The sequence below is a fragment of the Corythoichthys intestinalis genome, chromosome 18, assembly GCF_030265065.1.
Source record: "Corythoichthys intestinalis isolate RoL2023-P3 chromosome 18, ASM3026506v1, whole genome shotgun sequence".
NCBI lineage: Eukaryota > Metazoa > Chordata > Actinopteri > Syngnathiformes > Syngnathidae > Corythoichthys > Corythoichthys intestinalis.
Window position 1 is genome coordinate 38,894,336 of NC_080412.1, and position 19,082 is coordinate 38,913,417.

General features: G+C 38.5%; 1 protein-coding gene across 3 annotated transcripts in view; it reads right to left on the minus strand.

Annotated features, from left to right (window-relative positions):
- The window catches only part of slc7a1a (solute carrier family 7 member 1a), a 54,969-nt gene extending 39,314 nt beyond the window's left edge, over positions 1 to 15,655 (minus strand). The window contains exon 1 of one of the 3 annotated variants that reach the window (XM_057820775.1): positions 15,487 to 15,655. The gene's annotated coding sequence lies outside the window, so the exon portion shown is untranslated. Of the gene's footprint in view, positions 1 to 5,111; positions 8,763 to 15,486 lie in introns of those variants that run through there. The other 2 variants (XM_057820776.1, XM_057820774.1) reach the window with 2 other exon arrangements.
- Between the last annotated feature and the right edge of the window lie 3,427 nt (positions 15,656 to 19,082).

Sequence of the window (19,082 nt, forward strand, 5' to 3'; positions counted from 1 at the left end):
TAGTTTGAGCAATTTTCCAATTTCTGATGAAAAAACGGAGAAAATGAGCTTTTTGTAAACGCAAAAATTTCACACATAACTTTGACTTTAACACGGCTATTTCTTGCTTCAGTGACATCCCAAACATCTGAATAATGTTTTCCTTTTACAAAATAACATGAACAACCAGCCAAATAGAGATTTTGATAGCAAAGTAACAATTTATTCACACTTACCTAACTGAGAGATGACGTTTGGTGGCTGCGACAGCGGTTAAACTTTTCCCTCATTGCCGACTGTCTCGTAAAGATGGATTTTTTTTTTAGTCTTTTTTTTGTGGTGACCACTGTCTCGTTCGCCTGGGGAACTTATGTTCCTGGGGGGGAACTGGTTTGGCCGTGCACGTTTCCGTGCAGGACACTCGAGCGTGCGGTGGACCTGAGCAGCAAGCTGCGGAGGGGCTCTGCTAACTTCCCTAATAAAGTTGTACTGTTTGAATTGGGTTGTGGCGTCTTAACAAATACGCTACTGCCCTCCAGTGGTCAGTTTTATTGCTTTAAAATTGGTTTTGAGGCTTGTTTTTTGTTTCGGCGATAGATCGGAAGCTCTGAATGCTTCTTGTACAAAAAAACGCAAAAGACGTATAAATACGTTTGTGGGACAGTTAAGCATTTAAAAATAGAACGTCTTTATACGTTTCTGGGAGCAAATGAGTTAATCGTCGACGGTATGTTGTGCTCATTGACGCATTTATGTCATCGATGACCTTGACTACGTCGACTAGTCGGGACAGCCCTAGTGTTTACACACCTCAGTAGCAGCCCAGCATCAGTCAATGTAAACAGTAACGTTAGCTGCCTGCTGCTGGCTGCAGCACACCTCAGCAATGGCGGACGGGGTACTTCCGGTCGTTTTGCTCGGATTAGATGTTCAAGATGTTCTCACAGCAAAGGATGATTAAATGTCAGGGTCAGAAAATAAGACATAACACTTGCACTTAGGATATGCCCTTCAGCAAAATCGCATTACTGAGCTGCCATTGCAACGAGAGTGCCGTGTTTGACCTGCGACAAAATGGAACTTGTAGATTGGGCATTTGAGTTCTATGGATAAAATATTTTCTACGATGAGACCGACACCAAGCCAACACCTTCACGTCTGGTTATGTGGAGGATGCCTGGGGAAAATGAAGGCCGTTATGCCTAACGTCTCTCCAGATAGAGGACGTAGAGGACCTCTTCATCTTCGGCTCTCTGATGGCTCTTGCCATCCTGTTGCTTCTTGGTGCCCTCTGGGTTCGCGGATTCTCGATGAGGATGAAGAATCAACTCAACGAGATATTGAAGGTTGCTCATCACAACGGCGACAAACTGTCACAGGTGACGAAGGAACAAGCAGCGCTAAGTGACGCCGCCGCTCAACTGGTCAAAAAATCAACACAGAGCTACGTGATCACGAGAGACTCGCTCGAGCAAACCGGGCAAGGGAGGATGATGACTAATCTTCTGAAGCGGATACAGCAGATGCGAGCCTCCATTGCACCCCTGGCCTTCCCTCCCTTTACCTACTTGGACATCAACTGATACAATGAACTCACTCAAATTGACAATTTGTGAAAATCCATGGCAATCAATGACTTTTGAACGAAATGTGTAAGATTATGACTGGACCGATACACAATATGCTGTTTGTGCGTCCCGGGCTGATGGGGGACGGGTTTCGATAAGCATCTGCTTTTCCCGTCTTTCCTTGTCTGTCTTCGTCTTTCCTTCGGGTAAAATTCCACACTCTGAAACTGTCAATGATTTTTTTGATGATGATGACAATGACAATAAATTCATTCATTCATTCATTCATTAGTCAATAGATATAATAATAAAACTTGGTCGGATGTCGTCATAGAAATCAATTGGAGGTAGCATTTATTTATTTTTTTATATCTAGCGAAGATGACTGAAAAACGGACGTCTTTGGAAAACTTTTTACGGGGAAAAGGCCACCTGACGAGTCAGAAGAGGAGCCGACGCCATTTTGTATAATAGGTGGCCAAAAGTTAGCAAACAAGGCAATGAAGCCTTTAAAGCTGCTTCGACTAAGCACCCTAGAATAATGGAAAACCCTTTGGAATTTTTTAAACAAAAAAGTGCGAAAATGAAGGACAGAAACAATTAGTGATGATAAACACGAACCGTAATGCTAAAGCCAAGAAACCCTTCACGATTGGAGAAGAACTTATTATGCCTGCGACCAATAATATTTGCTGTCAAGTTTTAGGAGAGGCCGTTGTTAAAAAAGGTTGATTCAACATGTGGTGAGTTACATTTTCCCTGCACTTTACGTTCGTGTTAAGCCCCCGTCGTGCTATTTTATATATTTACTGTATTTTTCTGCGACACATTGCCGGTCCGTGGAAAAAAATGAACCACATCACAACAGTACATGGTGCAAAAATGGTTGGGGACCACTGCGGTAGAATATCTTAAAATGATGTCCTAATAAGTGTTGTATTGCCATTAGGGCTGCAGCTATCGAATATTTTAGTAATCGAGTAATCGACTGAAAATTCTATCGATTAACGGAATAAAACATTTTTTTTAGGTAAAGCTCAATTATAAATGTACACGAGAAAACAAGACATTTCATCTAATATTGAACCATTTTCAGTCAATCAATGTCTTTATTTTCGATGTACATTGTTGAAAGCAGCCAACAATTGCATCTCAGATGTACTCTCGGATAATAGAAGCACGAGCTCGCATCAAAGCCTTAGGTGCGCTATTTTCGGCTTGAACTCCTCGAGCCGAGTCCGATGGCTGGCTAGAGCCCTGGTGGCCATTATTCTTGCTTCATCATGCTTTTATGCCATTAGCGTAATCACCTGTCACTCAACCATGTCAGAAGTAGCGGTGAAGTTGGATCTTTGTGTCAAAATGGCTACGTTCATACTACAGGTCGACTCGAGTGAGGCATTAACTTGACGGTCTGAACGTGACAAGTCGCATAGAACTGGACCATATCAAATCCGATCTGGGTCACTTTCGTATGTGGTTCAAATCCGATCTGGGCCACATTTTTCCAGACTGTCGCGGCGGTCTGTACTGTCCACTCTCCCAAATCGGATTTCATGCAGCAATTACGTCATCAAATAGCGAGAGCGACACTACCGTAGCGATGCAGCTGTGCGTTATTAGCGCCTAGCTTGCAGTGAACACGGCTTTTGGGGAAGGGCTGGGCTTGACAAAAGTCATAAAAAATAAAAATGGGTTGAGTATAAGCCTGAGAATGCTCAGTTTTCTCTCTGCTCCAAGTGAGCAATATTTCAACATTGACTACACGGCCGAGAGTCGGGGCAAACTGCCCGTATGTGTGTGTGACGTGCACGGACGGTGCGTGCATGCTATCGAGCCATATAAACTTTTAATATAAGCCTAAACGGGGATTATTTATGTCTGTTATTTGTGTCCTCCTTTTTTACAGCAAAATATGATATCCCTGGAATGACGGATGACGTATGTCATTTGTTTTGATGCTTCTGCGCATGCGGGTCTTCTTGCTCAGCGCGTGTCGGACTGCGAATTAGTGCGCATGCGTAATACTTGAACGGTCTCAATGGACAAAGGCAGTCTGAACGGGCACGCCAAAAAAACGGATGTGACAAAACATCGGATTCGTGCATTAAGACCTGTAGTATGAACGTAGCCTTCGATTCAATCAAAACTTTCTATTTAAAAAAAAGTGCTTTTTTCAAAGCTTTTAGTACGTAAAATAAAAAATGAGTTCAAAACTTTTTGCTCTCTAAAAAGTGACACTTCAATTTTTTAAAAAAAATATATGTATTTCAAATTTAAAAAAAATATTTTCAAAAATAGTATTTTTTTTAGGGAAGGGCCATTTTATTTTTGAAACTGATTTTTTCGATTGAAGCAACTTTTTCTGGGATTGAATGATTTAGATACAAATGTCCTACCCCATAATATGGCCCAAACAAAAAAGGATTGCTTCAATCAAAGAAAAAAGTTTAAATGAAAAACTAAGTGTTTAAATGCAAAATTCTGAGTCTCAAATATTTTATCATTCAAAAACTTTTTTTCTATGATTGAATTTTTTAAATTTTTGATTGAAGTGATTTTTCTTTTAAAAATATTTTTTGTATGAAGCAACTTATTTTTTGATTAAATAATAAAGGCCCAAATGTAAAACTACATTAATTCAATCAAAAAAGTTGTTTCAATCAAAAGAAAAAAATTCAAAGAAAAATAGTTTTCAAATGCATTTTTTTTTTAGTTTCAAATTTATTTTTGCCTTTATTTAAACACATTTTATTTTTGATTGAAGTGACTTTTTTTATTGAAAATATATATTTTGAAGCGACTTTTTTTTTTTTTTTTTGATTGAAGCAACTTTTTTTTTTTTAATTGCATAACAAAGACACAAATCTACATCCATAGAAACCTAGCCCTCCGCAAGGCTAACGTTACGTGATCGAGTGACAGCTAGCGACATCTTATTTATTAGCGCTGAGAATCTACTGCTTTAAGATGGCAGCTGTTTACTAATGCCGCCCAGTCTGTCATTTCACATCTAGTTCTACATAGATGTGATATCTACGAGACGCATCAAACGCTACCTGCTACTACCGTAGCATCATGCGGGCGTAGTTTTTAGCAACGTCAGAGTAGTTTGTAGCGGCTGTCGGCTGCAATGAGGTATTTTTTAAAAAATTGCTTCTTTCTCTACGTACCTGACGTCAACGCGTTGTCCCGCATTAAAAGTAGTCCGGGCAAAACGTGATGCTTAGAGCTGGCAAAATTAAACGATTCTTTGAGGTGAATAAAATTACTCGGACCTGTTTTCAAACTCGAGTTACTTGAGTTGCTCTAGTATTCGTTTCAGCTCTAATCGCCATACCGTGACATCTTTATTGTATCCTATCATGAGGTACCCAGAGGTTCCCACCCCTATAGCCTACAACGCAGTTCTTAAAACAAATACCTCAGAGACACAAAAAGTCCCAAATACAATCAATACAAGCACATAATTTTTTAGTACTTGAACTGTCTGAACTGTAGCTAACAAAGCAACACTAAAAATAATTCAGTAAATAAGATCTATGAGTTGGTATTGTAACTTACTTGATAGACAGACCTTCTCCAGCTGATAGACAAACACTGGGCGCCTTAGCCAAACAGGATTAAATTGCACGTTTCACAATACAACAAGCTACCGAGAAGGAGCGTGCGGCATCTTAAAGCGTTCCGAAATCGGATCCGTGGGAATCACATGGCAGTTATTGCAAGCAGGAGTGATGTTGTGCACTACTGTACACACTGTAAAAAAAAAACGCTTAAAAAAAAAAAAAAATTATGCGGAGTCTTGAAAGGTTTAACTAGAATTTGTGTTATTAATGACTGCATGGAAGTAGATGTAGTGCCTTTCAACGGAGGTGTGTCAGGTGAGAAACAGGGGTGTGTTCTTTGTCAGCCAATCGAAGTGCAGCATTGAGAATACACTGCTTGACATTTAGTGTATACGAGAGTTCTTTTCAGCTATGTGACCGATATGTGGATTGATGGCTGTAATGATTACACTAAAAACAGAACAAAGTGTTGTGCGGAAGGTATTTTGTGCGTCAGAAAGGACAGGAACATCATGTTCACTGTCTTCAAATGTGTTTATCGCTCCGCTGCAATGTATATAATATACGACTATAATGCGTTCTGAGACTAAAGCTAGCTTCGCAAACTGAGCCTGTCAATAAAAACAAAAAAAAAATGTGACACGTGCTCGCTGTGTCCTTGTTTTGTGTGTGTCCAGATGGAAGGAGGTCAAACTCCTCATGGAGTACTGAATTGAGAATACATTGTGCCTCATTTATCACCTACTTAAAATAGACGCACTGGGGGCGAAGGCTGCGCACCCTTCTCACGTTCTTCAATTGTTGTGGCTGTGTTTACTTTTGAAGCCACATTACTCATTGAATTAAGATCAATAAAAATCTGAATTATTACAGTGGGGCAAATAAGTATTTAGTCAACCACCAATTGTGCAAGTTCTCCTACTTGAAAAGACTAGAGAGGCCTGTAATTGGGTAAACCTCAACCATGAGAGACAGAATGTGGAAAAAAAATACAGAAAATCACATTGTTTGATTTTTAAAGAATTTATTTCCAAATTAGGGTGGAAAGTAAGTATTTGGTCACCTACATACAAGCAAGATTTCTGGCTGTCAAAGAGGTCTAACTTCTTTTAACGAAGTCTAACGAGGTTCCACTCGTTACCTGTATTAATGCTACCTGTTTTAACTCATTATCAGTATAAAAGACGCCTGTCCACAACCTCAGTCAGTCACACTGCAAACTCTACTATGGCCCAGACCAGCTGTCGAAGGAGACCAGAGACAAAATTGTAGACCTGCACCAGGCTGGGATGACTGAATCTGCGTCAAAATGATAACACGAACGGTGAGCAAAAATTCCAGATTCACATGGGGGGACCTATTGAATGACCTTCAGAGAGCTGGGACCACAGTCAGGGACATAAATCCTGCACTGCCAGACGTGTTCCCCTGCTGAAGAAAGTACACATCCAGGCCCGTCTGCGGTTCGCTAGAGAGCATTTGGATGATGCAGAAGAGGACTGGGAGAATGTGTTATGGTCAGATGAATCCAAAATAGAACTTTTCGGTAGAAACACAGGTTCTCGTGTTTGGAGGAGAAAGAATACTGAAGTGCATCCGAAGAGCACCATACCCACTGTGAAGCATGGGGGTGGAAACATCATGCTTTGGGGCTGTTTTTCTGCAAAGGGACCAGGACGACTGATCTGTGTAAAGGAAAGAATGAATGGGGCCATGCATCGAGAGATTTTGAGTGAAAATCTCCTTCCATCAGCAAGGGCAGTGAAGATGAGACATGGCTGGGTCTTTCAGCAAGCCAGGGCAACAAAGGAGTGGCTTCGTGAGAAGCATTTCAAGGTCCTGGAGTGGCCTAGCCAGTCTCCAGGTCTCAACCCCATAGAAAATCTGTGCAGGGAGTTGGAAGTCCGTGTTGCCCAACTACAGCCCCAAAACATCACTGCTCTAGAGGAGATCTGCATGGAGGAATGGGTCAAAATACCAGCAACAGTGTGTGAAAAGCTTGTGAAGAGGTACAGAAAACGTTTGGACTCCGTTATTGCCAAAAGAAGGGTATTAATAATATAAATTTTAGGCCTCCCTAATATTTTCAAGTGGGAGAACTTGCACAATTAGGTTGACTAAATACTTATTTGCCCCACTGTATTACTATTAATTGTGTCCACGAGTGTACTGGAAAAATCTAACTCTATTTACTTCCGTTGGGAATAGAGTTGTTTGATATGATTGGGTAGCTGATAATATCGGCTGATAAAAGGATTTTTAAATTATATTGGATAATGACTCAGACCTAAAATTTGATAGCCATCCAAAGTCCGTCACTAAATCTTATTACCACCTAAAAAATATAGCCAGAATAAAGGGGCTTCTGACTCCCCAAGACATGGAAAAACTTATGCATGCATTCATTTTCAGCAGATTGGACTATTGCAACGGTATATTTACAGGTCTTGATAAAAAATCAGTCAGGAAGCTGCAGCTTGTACAGAATGCTGCAGCCAGAGTCCTCATAACTACAAGGACCATATTACACCGGTTTTGAAATCGTTACACTGGATTCCAGTGAGTCAAAGGATAGACTATAAAATACTACTGCTCGTCTATAAAACACTTAATGGCCTTGGACCAAAACACATGCTTGATTTGGTAGATTCCTATGAAACATCTAGACCGCTGAGGTCATCTGGAACTGGTCTCCTGTATGTTCCATGAACTAGGACCATGCAGGGTGATGCAGCATTTAGTTACTATGCTCCTCACCTCTGGAACAAGTTACCTGAAGGTCTGAAGTATGCTCAAACTGTTAGATCCTTTAAATCAGGGCTAAAAATGCTTTTGTTTACCACTGCATATCCATAACTGTCTATATATTTCAATCTATTTGCTTTCTATTCCTCTTGTGCTTATCTCCATTGCTGAGTTCAATTATTAGCTGTAGTAGTAGTAGTAATATTTATTTTTTATTTATCTATTTTTTAATTCTATTCGTGATTAAATGTGATTTTTACGTATAATTTCATTTCCTATTTCGATTGTCTTTGTTTTTACGTTCTTTTGATTTTAATGTGATTTTTATGATCTTCATGTAATGTAAAGCACTTTGAATTGCCATGTGTTGAATTGTGCTATATAAATAAATTTTCCTTGCCTTGCCTAATATTGAAATCGTTTTTTTAATAATGTTTTTGGGCTAATATGCATGATGCCTTCAAAGTTAATATAGAAGCCTTCTCCCTTTGTTCAAGGGCTGGTCACAGCTTATCACAGCAGTTATGTTTATTGACTAGGGATGTCCCGATCGCATTCTGAGTCCCCTGATTTTGTCCCTATCCGATTCCGAAAAAAAACCCCAAATAAATAAAACACTTTTTTTTTTTTTAAGTTGAAAGTTAAACATGTCAAACATGTCTACAGGTGTGCAGAATTTCCGATTCTTAGATTATTCGCGATTCAGCCGTGGAAGATTCGAGAACGATTCATAAACATACAAATTCCCGATTATTGAAATATGTCAAGTAAAGCTGAACTAAAACACAGTCATCGCGGTCTTTGGGACGCAATGAGGAACGGACCGAGAGTAAACATCATGCTTGTCATTACCCGGGTAATGACAATGTTCAAGTCACGACTCGGCTCAACTCATGCCGCTAGATAAAAAACACAATAATACCTAACTGCTAACAACAGCCGCTACAAACTACGTCCACATAATGCTACGGTAGATAATAGATATCATATGTACATAGAACTAGATGCAAAATGACAGACTTGTCGACGTTAGCAGCACATGTATAGAAAACTAGATGCGAAATGACAGACTTGGCAGTGTTAGTAAACAGCCGCCAACTTAAAGCATTAGACTGCCTGTTGTAGCGAACCTTCCAAGCGAACCTAATAAACTTTTTATCTAAAATACTTAGGTGTCAAAATTATCACATTAACGGGCGGTAGTTAATTTTTTCAATTAATCACGTTAAAATATTTGACGCAATTAACGCACATGTCCCGCTCAGACAGATTTAAATAACAGTAGAGTGAAATGCCCACTTGTTAATTGTGTTTTAAGGAGTTTTGCCGCCCTCTGCTGGCGCTTGGGTGCGACTGATTTTATAGGCTTCAGCACCCATGAGCATTGTGTAAGTAATTATTGACATCAACAATGGCGGGCTACTAGTTTATTTTTTGAATGAAAATTTTACAAATTTTATTAAAACGAAAACATTAAGAGGGGTTTTAATACAAAATTTCTAGGACTTGTACTAACATTTATCTTTTAAGAACTACAAGTATTTCTATCCATGGATCGCTTTAACAGAATGTTAATAATGTTAATGCCATCTTGTTGATTTATTGTTATAATAAACAAATACAGTCCTTATGTACCATATGTTGAATGTATATATCCATCTTGTGTCTTATCTTTCCATTCCAACAATTTATTTTACAGAATATATATATAATTTACAGAAAAATATGGCATATTTAATAGATAGTTTGAATTGCGATTAATTGCGATTAATTACGATTAATTAATTTTTAAGCTGTAAATTATGACGATTAAAAATTTTAATCGCTTTACAGCCCTAAAAATACTCCTAAATCTGCAAAATCTTGGCTTGAATCTATCTTTAAAACAGTTTTAAAACTTTCACATGTCGAAAGTAGACAGAAGGGAAATTATGGAATAACACAAGCAATTTTAACAACTTTAACGGGTGATTCACACCATTAAATTAATTGAATGTAGTTTAAAGCTGCTGATACAGAATGGGGACTTGAATATTATATTTACCGTTATTAACTGTTAACTTGATACTGAAATAGTAGTTTCGTTTAGCCTGAGAGGCTTTTTGAACAAATTTGGAATTTATGTACAAACCAAGCGGGGGGTCGTGTGGGGGGGAGGTCTCATCAATAATCGATTTATAATCGAATCGGCGCCTCTGAATTGTAGTCGAATCGTTAGTTGCCCCAAGATTACCACTTTAGTATTTATTAGTCTTACTGGCTACATAAACACTACAGCAGCAAGATAGCAAGAGTGGGGAACGGGTCTGATCTCGGTAAACCTGGAAAGTAGCCACAAGCTTGCGTAAGATGTACATAGCTAAACATACAGGATGTATCCCATTCCTACAGTCAGACCACTGGTGACCCACTTTCAGGGCAAGGCAGCTAAAGTTAGCCGGCCTGGTAATAAATGAGATACTTTTGATGTTGTGACAGCCAAAAGGTGAACAGAATTAATATGTTATACAAAAATGTATTTGTAGGAACCGATGATGATTTGGTGTTTACTGACATTAAACTGTGGATTAGTTGGAATGCACAGTGCTCCTTTGTGAAATGCATCACGTTATAAAAAAAGAGGTACAAGACTTTTGATTTGTTGCTCCCATGTCTGCTGTGTAACCACTTGCTGCTTTCACTCCAGATGCTTCCCATCCCCCTCAGTGCTGCTCACATTTGAATCATGCACTGTTGCTGCCCAAAGATGGCCTATATTTACCTCACACACAGGTACTAATGCAAAAATTGGCAGATTAGTCGTGGACAGCGGAATTGTAAGAACAAAATATGGGGTTTCATAAGGAGAAAATTTACTCAGTTTCCTTTTCTAAGACTTTCTTCCGTTCACTTTTTACACTATAAGTTCCACTGAAATTAGGGGTGTGACAAAATATCGAAATGGTGATATATCGTAGGGTGACCATATTTTGATTTCTAAAAAAGAGGACACTCAGCCCGGCCTCAAGATACTTGAATTTTACTCGAAGTTCACTCAAAGATGCCTATATCACTTTAATATATTTAAAGTGTGCCCCGTCACTCTGGATGGAAAAATGCAGTTTGAAAAAAAAAAAATAATGACTTAAAAAAAAAAAAAAAAAAAAAAAATATATATATATATATATATATATATATATATTAGGGCTGTCAAACGATTAAAATTTTTAATCGAGTCAATTACAGCTTAAAAATTAATTAATCGTAATTAATTGCAATTAATCGCATTTCAAACCATCTATAAAATATGCCATATTTTTCTGTAAATTATATATATATTCTGTAAAATAAATTGTTGGAATGGAAAGATAAGACACAAGATGGATATATACAGTGGGGAGAACAAGTATTTGATACACTGCCAATGGGAAAACCCATTGGCAGTGTATCAAATACTTGTTCTCCCCACTGTACATTCAACATACGGTACATAAGGACTGTAGTGGGCATTTCACTCTACTGTCATTTAAATCTGTCTATGCTGTCCTCACTCCGAAGCGTCTACTTTTTCCAAAGCTAGACAGCTAGTGAACGACACCTTAATAATCAGACTTCTCCCTTTTTCATCTGATTTATTAATAAAATAGCCTCAAACCATTGTCCTCTTTAGACCGTCGTAAAACTACAACAACAAAAAGTACACAAGCATTGCATTAGCAACAACGTTAGCTTAGCACGCTATACAGGTTCACTAAACATAAACAAAAAGCATCTCATACAAAAAATAGAACATTTCGCTTACTAACATAATATGTACATTCTTTACAACAACCATACTTACGGACAAATCTTGTCCAAGGATCATATAAGCACAACATTACAACGTAGGTGTCAGCCCGAGACGTCGTGCAGCCATATTGAACTGGCAAGAAAAAAAATAAACCATGTCGCAAAGCGACCACAAGAGTTCGCTGTTAGACAGCACAAAAAGCCTGCTGTAAAATTTACCAAAAGGCAGAATACTGTCTGAGCGGGACATGTGCGTTAATTGCGTTAAATATTTTAACGTGATTAATTAAAAAATTAATTACCGCGCGTTAACGCGATAATTTTGACAGCCCTAATATATATATATATATATAATTTATAATGCAGACCCATAGAAATGTAGTCCAGTCAATACACATATACACAGTAGGCTATGTGCCAACTAAACATTTTTATAAATTACGATCATGACAGTTGTCCTTGACAAATTGTTATTCCCATTCAATTGATGTTCTCATTCAATGTTCTAGATTGCACACAAACAAAAACCGAAATAAACTGACAAACTATTCAATCAGCATGTTTCCAAACGTAGCAGTTCAAAACTACGTTTCCCATAATGCCTAGCGCGGTTTAGCTTACTGATAGCTAGCTGAGGCAAAAATCAAACTTTGCTATAAAAGTTTACAATCATCGGCAGCGCACCGATGCGACACCAAACGGGATTTTACAGTCAAAGCTCCGACAAAAGTCAACAGTTGCCATTATATACGTATTTATCATTAAAAAAAAAAAAAAAACTTCAGGCATTGTGGCCAAATCGTCAACCCAGTAGATGGCGGTAATGCCTCATGATAGGGGTAAACTGCCAACAAAAACAAGCAGAACTACTACTTCCCTCCATTCTCGTAGGAGCCATGTCAACTGCTGCCACCCAGCGGTCGGAGGGATTCTCTTCAAATTGGTCTCGTGAAAAATCATAAAAAACGGACATTTTTCGGACATTTTTATGAATTTATAAAACCCGCCCGGACCACGAGGACACTACGTGAAAGTAGGACTTGTCCGGGCAAAAGAGGACGTTTGGTCACCCTAATATATCGTGATACTTTCTATCCCAAAAGGTTATCGATATGCTCCTGCCATGAATCGAGATATCCTTTTAAAAAGGTTTCAACATTAAAAAAAAAGGAAAAAAAAGGAACCATCAAGTTGCTACCAAAATCTTCCACCATATTAGGATCTCAGTTAACTTTAAGGCTGCCATTGACAATGCTCGACGCCCAATCCATTTAGACTTCATTCAAAACCAGAGCATTCACAGTAATTCGGTCCGATTTTCGGGGCATTTACAGGTCACTTGCTGTTCATTTTAGGGCATTTACAGGTAATTTCCTGTTGAGTTTGTGTCACTGCCTATTAATTTGGGTGATTCCCAGGTCACCTCCTGTTCTGTAACGCAAAATAAACAGGAAGTGACCCATAAAATACCCCAAAATCAACAGGAAGTGACTGAAAATCAACAGGTAAATGACCTTAAATGGCCCAAAATTACCTCATTGCTTGGCATTGGCTGCTACTGACAGCCATAGACGTTCAATCCATTTGAACTGGGAGGGTGGCAGCGAATGAACTTCATTCGCTGCCACCCTCCCAGTTCAAACGGAGTGGACGTCTACTAGTGATAAACTCATTCCAACTCAAAGCATAAGCTTTTTTTTCTGTTTATTAGTTGTTTGTAGAATATCGTTGTATCGCCATATCGTCAGATCATCGTTATCGTGAGCTTCGTATCGCAAATCGTATCGTGAGGTACCAAGAGGTTCCCAGTCCTAATTGAAATGGACAACGGTGACACATGCTAGTGACCTAGTGTAGCACCATAAATCGAAAGTAGCCGCATGCAGTTTACAGTAAGGCAAATAAGTATTTAGTCAACCACCAATTGTGCAAGTTCTCCTACTTGAAAAGATTAAAGAGGCCTGTAATTGTCAACATGGGTAAACCACAACCATGAGAGACAGAATGTGGAAAAAAACAAAAAATCACATTGTTTGATTTTTAAAGAATTTATTTCCAAATTAGAGTGGGAAATAAGTATTTGGTCACCTACAAACAAGCAAGGTTTCTGGCTGTCAAAGAGGTCTAACTTCTAACGAGGTCTAACGAGGCTCCACTCATTACCTGTATTAATGGCATCTGTTTTAACTCATTATCGGTATAAAAGACACCTGTCCACAATCTCAGTCAGTCACACTACAAACTCCACTATGGCCAAGACCAAAGAGCTGTCGAAGGACACCAGAGACAAAATTGTAGACCTGCACCAGGCTGGGAAGACTGAATCTGCAATAGGTAAAACGCTTGGTGTAAAGAAACCAACTGTGGGAGCAATTATTAGAAAATGGAATACATACAAGACCATTGATAATCTCCCTCGAGCTGGGGTTCCATGTAAGCTCACACCCCGTGGCGTCAAAATGATAACAAGAACGGTAAGGAGCTGGGACCACAGTAACAAAGGCTACTATCAGTAACACAATGCCAGGGACTCAAATCCTGCACTGCCAGACGTGTCCCCCTGCTGAAGAAAGTACATGTCCAAACCCATCTGCGGTTCGCTAGACAGCATTTGGATGATCCAGAAGAGGAGTGGGAGAATATGTTATGGTCAGGTGAAACCAAAATAGAACTTTTTGGTAGAAACACAGGTTCTCGTGTTAGGAGGAGAAAGAATACTGAATTGCATCCGAAGAACACCATACCCCCTGTGAAGCATGGGGGTGGAAACACCATGCTTTGGGGCTGTTTTTCTGCAAAGGGACCAGGACGGCTGATCTGTGTAAAGGAAAGAATGAATGGGGCCATGCATCGAGAGATTTTGAGTGAAAATCTCCTTCCATCAGCAAGGGCAGTGAAGATGAGACATGGCTGGGTCTTTCAGCATGACAATGATCCCAAACACACAGCAAGGGCAACAAAGGAGTGGCTTCGTAAGAAGCTTTTCAAGGTCCTGAAGTGGACAAGCCAGTCTCCAGATCTTAACCCCATAGAAAATCTGTGGAGGGAGTTGAACGTCCGTGTTGCCCAACGACAGCCCCAAAACATCACTGCTCTAGAGGAGATCTGCATGGAGGAATGGGCCAAAATATCAGCAACAGTGTGTGAAAAGCTTGTAGAGTAACAGAAAACGTTTGGCCTCCGTTATTGCCAATAAGGGTACATAACAAAGTATTGAGATGAACTTTTGGTATTGACCAAATACTTATTATCCACCATGATTTGCAAATAAATTCTTTAAAACTCAAACAATGTGATTTTCTGTTTTAATATTATTTTGAGGTAACGCTACACTTGAGTGAAATTTTTGGCTACTCTACCCAACCTCTAAGTACTCAATTGTTATTGAGGATGCAGTAATTCGACTTAGTGTTCAAGTCTGAACACATTTTACTAACGCAGTAGTAAAGCCAGAATTATAATGAACATTTTACTAATAATGACAATAATACAAGCAAATTTATCTGAAGAAGTAACTTTTAAAGGAAGTGCCATTTTAAGCAACTAAATACCACCTTCCAAATGAATTCGCGCTATTGTAAAGGCAAACAATTTAGAACGTGTCTTTATCACTTTGTGGTCCTCATCATGATGCGTTCAAGGAAAGCCGTCATTGGACATTCTGCATGGGCGGATTGTAATGTTGGATAGAGCAACAAGTCCTTAAGTGTTTATTTTATTGTGTGCGCGTGGGGTGTGCCTATTAACGGCGATTCGCTCATGCAAAGCCTGTACATGAAGTTCCATGCAACAGAATAACTCGGCGGTATGTATTGTGTGCGCGCACATGGTAGTCGTGAAAGCAAAACGTAGCTTACCTTGTACAAATAGACAAAAAGCATCAGAGGCTATCGCAGCTAGTTTGGTCCAAACTCTCACAAATTGCACACGCAAGACACTCGATAATAAGTCCAAACTGTGCCGATCAGGATGACTGGTACTGAAGAATTAGGTTTGAGTCACTATTGCGCCACATTGGCGAGGTAGGGTACGTGGGACATAGATTGGGCGGGGCAATGTATCGAGTGCGTATTTTTTTGTGTGTGGGGCGGAGTTGACTACATTGACATTTAAGAGAATTGGGCGGGGTCTATTCATTAATAAATACTAATATGATTAAATAATCGGTTGATTGAAATCATTTAAAGCAACACTAGGTAACTTATCAACTTTTAAAAAATATTTTCATAACATTGTAACCGTCACTTCTGTGATCCTCTTTGTTCCTTAGGACATCCACCACACAGTGGCGCCTCTTTATGTTGTATGTTCACTTTCTTCTTCAGTTGCTACCTACTTTTGGGGAGTCAAGTGTGAACATGTGTGCATGGTCCGTTATACTCCCAAACGACGAGTGGTTGAGCTGGATTTATTTATTTTTGTCTATTAAAACTGCATAAGTGGACGTCTGCTCCCTTTTTTACCTTTTATGCAGTCATCCTGCCCTGCCATCCGTTACAACATTTAGGATAATATGTTCAGAGGTGGGTAGTAACGTGTTACATCTACTGTTAAACTTGAGTAATTTTTTGAGAGAAATGTACTTCTAAGAGTAGTTTTACTAAGCTATACTTTTTACTTTTACTTGAGTAATTTTGTGAAGAAAAAACGCTACTCTTACACCGCTACTTTGGGCTACACAAGAGTCGTTAACATTTTTTCTCTTTATTTAACATATTAGATTTATTATTTTTTTGCCAGCGATGCCAAGACTAGAGACGTGCCTGGTGCATTACCAGGGCAGCTACCGATTTCACCAATGAGACATCACAACAATCATCACATGACAGCATTATACCAATCAGACGCAAGCTTGCCGTTCCATCTTCATGCCAGCCTGTTCAATCATGTGGCGTCTCTAAAGCACCGTAAAAAAACGAAGGATATAGAATGCTGCCCTCAACAGTTTAACCTCTCTCCCAGTTTTTATTTGGTGCCGATTGACAGAGATATGATCCTTTTAATTTCAAAATAGTAATCATGAAGGAACTCTTCACTATTTAAACTCTGATCTATTTTCTCCACTAGAGGGCAGTCATGCTCTTTGGACGAATAATGCTGCATTTCTGTCTTTTTTTTTTTCACTCGCTGGTATTCCATTTTTTTTGTTTGTATTTCTTTGGCTTAATGTGGTTATCTAATTGGTTATTGTAGAGTATTATAAAAAACAATCCATATATATAACTTTGTGCTCAGAAAAAAAAACTGGGAAAAAAAAATCCAACAAAAATATAAGCAGTTACTTACAATATTACTCACTCGTTGAATAGTCTTTTCACCAAATACTTTTTTACTTGCACTTGACTTCATTTTTTGGACGACCACTTTTACTTTTGAGTAGTTTTATTCATTTTATCGCGTTAACGGTGGTAATTATTTTTTTTAATTAATCACGTTAAAATATTTGACTCAATTAACGCATGCACGGAATGACCTGTTCATGCGTTGCCTCGAACATTTTACAATGACACGGTTTTAGCACATTGGGCGCGGAGAGGCAGAGAAATGCAAGTGGCATACAGGCGTGTCTTTTTATTGAAACGCTTAACTGAACACAACGCAGAACATATTGTATGCCATTTGCAGCCACTACTAACAATCATGGTTGCCCAACTTCCCATCATGCATTTGGGCGGAACAGTTAAGTCGCTACAGTATCATTTAAGGAATATTATTTTTGATGTGCTTTCACATCTCTCAAAAAAATAATGTTCACAAAAAGAAAAGCGCTCAATGCAAAGAGAACTGGCATTCCCAATTAAAATAGCTATCCAAAATACACATAAAACTTACTCAGACTTTGCCTTGCCTAGATCTGTAATTAATTTAAAACTCGCCATTGACACCTTATGGTGTATTTTCAATCAGTAGTTTACTTATCTTTCCATTCCAACAATAATTTACAGAAAAATATGGCATATTTTAGAGATGGTTTGAATTGCGATGAACTAGTTAGTTTGAATAATCGAGTAATCGGATAAGGAACATGGAAAAACTAAAATACCTGAGCTGAGCCTCAATAGGTATAAATAAGGATCTACCGTATTGGCCCGAATATAAGACGACCCCCTCTTTTTCAAGACTCAAGTTTGAAAAAAAGACTTTTTGAACACATTAATTTTATACCGAAAATAATTACAGTACATCTGAAACAAATGGTTATAACAATATATTTGAGAGAAAAAGCATGTTATTTTGCCTCATTCAAATCTTAGTAGCTAAACATTTAAATATGTAAACTAAAGTGCAATCACATTCGTAAATGAATGGCTTCTGCTTTTTGAAATGAAAATAAACCAATCTATTGTGATAAAACAACAAAATTGCAATAACTGCATTAACCATCAAAGTGAAGTCCTGAACTGTAGTCTTGAAACAAATCTGAATAAGGAAAAACATTGCAATAAAATAATGCAGACTGGTTAAACTTGAGAGTAGCCGAGATCTGTCATGACAGAACATCGCTTCAATGATATCTGGCGCCATCTAGCGTCGTGAATTGGTCTAATGTCTAGACCGCGACTATAAGACGACCCACACTTTTTAAGTCTTATTTCAATGCAAAAAACCACTGTCTTATATTCGGGCCAATACGATATGTACAACAAAAGAACAATTGGCGAACTTACATAGCAAAAGTCTGCTAGCTTAAATGCTATAAAACACTTTTTTTTTTTTACAATGCTCTTAACAAATGGTTCAGACACATATTCCCACAAAAAAAACGGCTAAATATACCTATACACTAAATTACAAATGCATACATTTTTTTTTTTTTTAAATAGCTCAAACAAAAACTTGGCTTATGTTGGTCTTGACATGGAGCAGCTGGATTCAGTCATGTGAAATGAGGCAGACTAGAGGGCTGTGTATCCACCCAAATGAATAAAACAATGCAAACGCTTTCAAAATAAACCATTACAACGTCACTTTCAAAATACTCCAAATTTAATTCAAATCACTTTTTTCAAATCAAATACTCGAGTTAATCATTGCAGCACTAAATGTAACTCGTAATGAGAATGGATGATACATTTAGCAATCTCCATAACAAGTCACAAGATGGTGCCAAAGGCCTAAGTAAATAGGAATTGGACTCACGTTTGCCCTCCAGTGGTTGGACAAAATAATGGAAACACCTTAAAAAAATCAACAAAAACTAATTTAAAATGGTCTAGGTCCGCCTTTTGTGGCAATTCAAGCATCAATTCTCCAAGACATTTATTCATAAAACTTGAGAATTGTTTCCAAAGTAATTTTGAGCCATTCTTCAGTTACAATAACCTCTCTTTTAGAGACGATGGCGGTGGAAATCAACGTCTTAATTGAATCTCTAAAACTGTCCATAAATGCTCAATAATGTTGAGGTCTGGGGATTGTGCCGGCCATACAAGATGCTCAATTAGAATGTTTC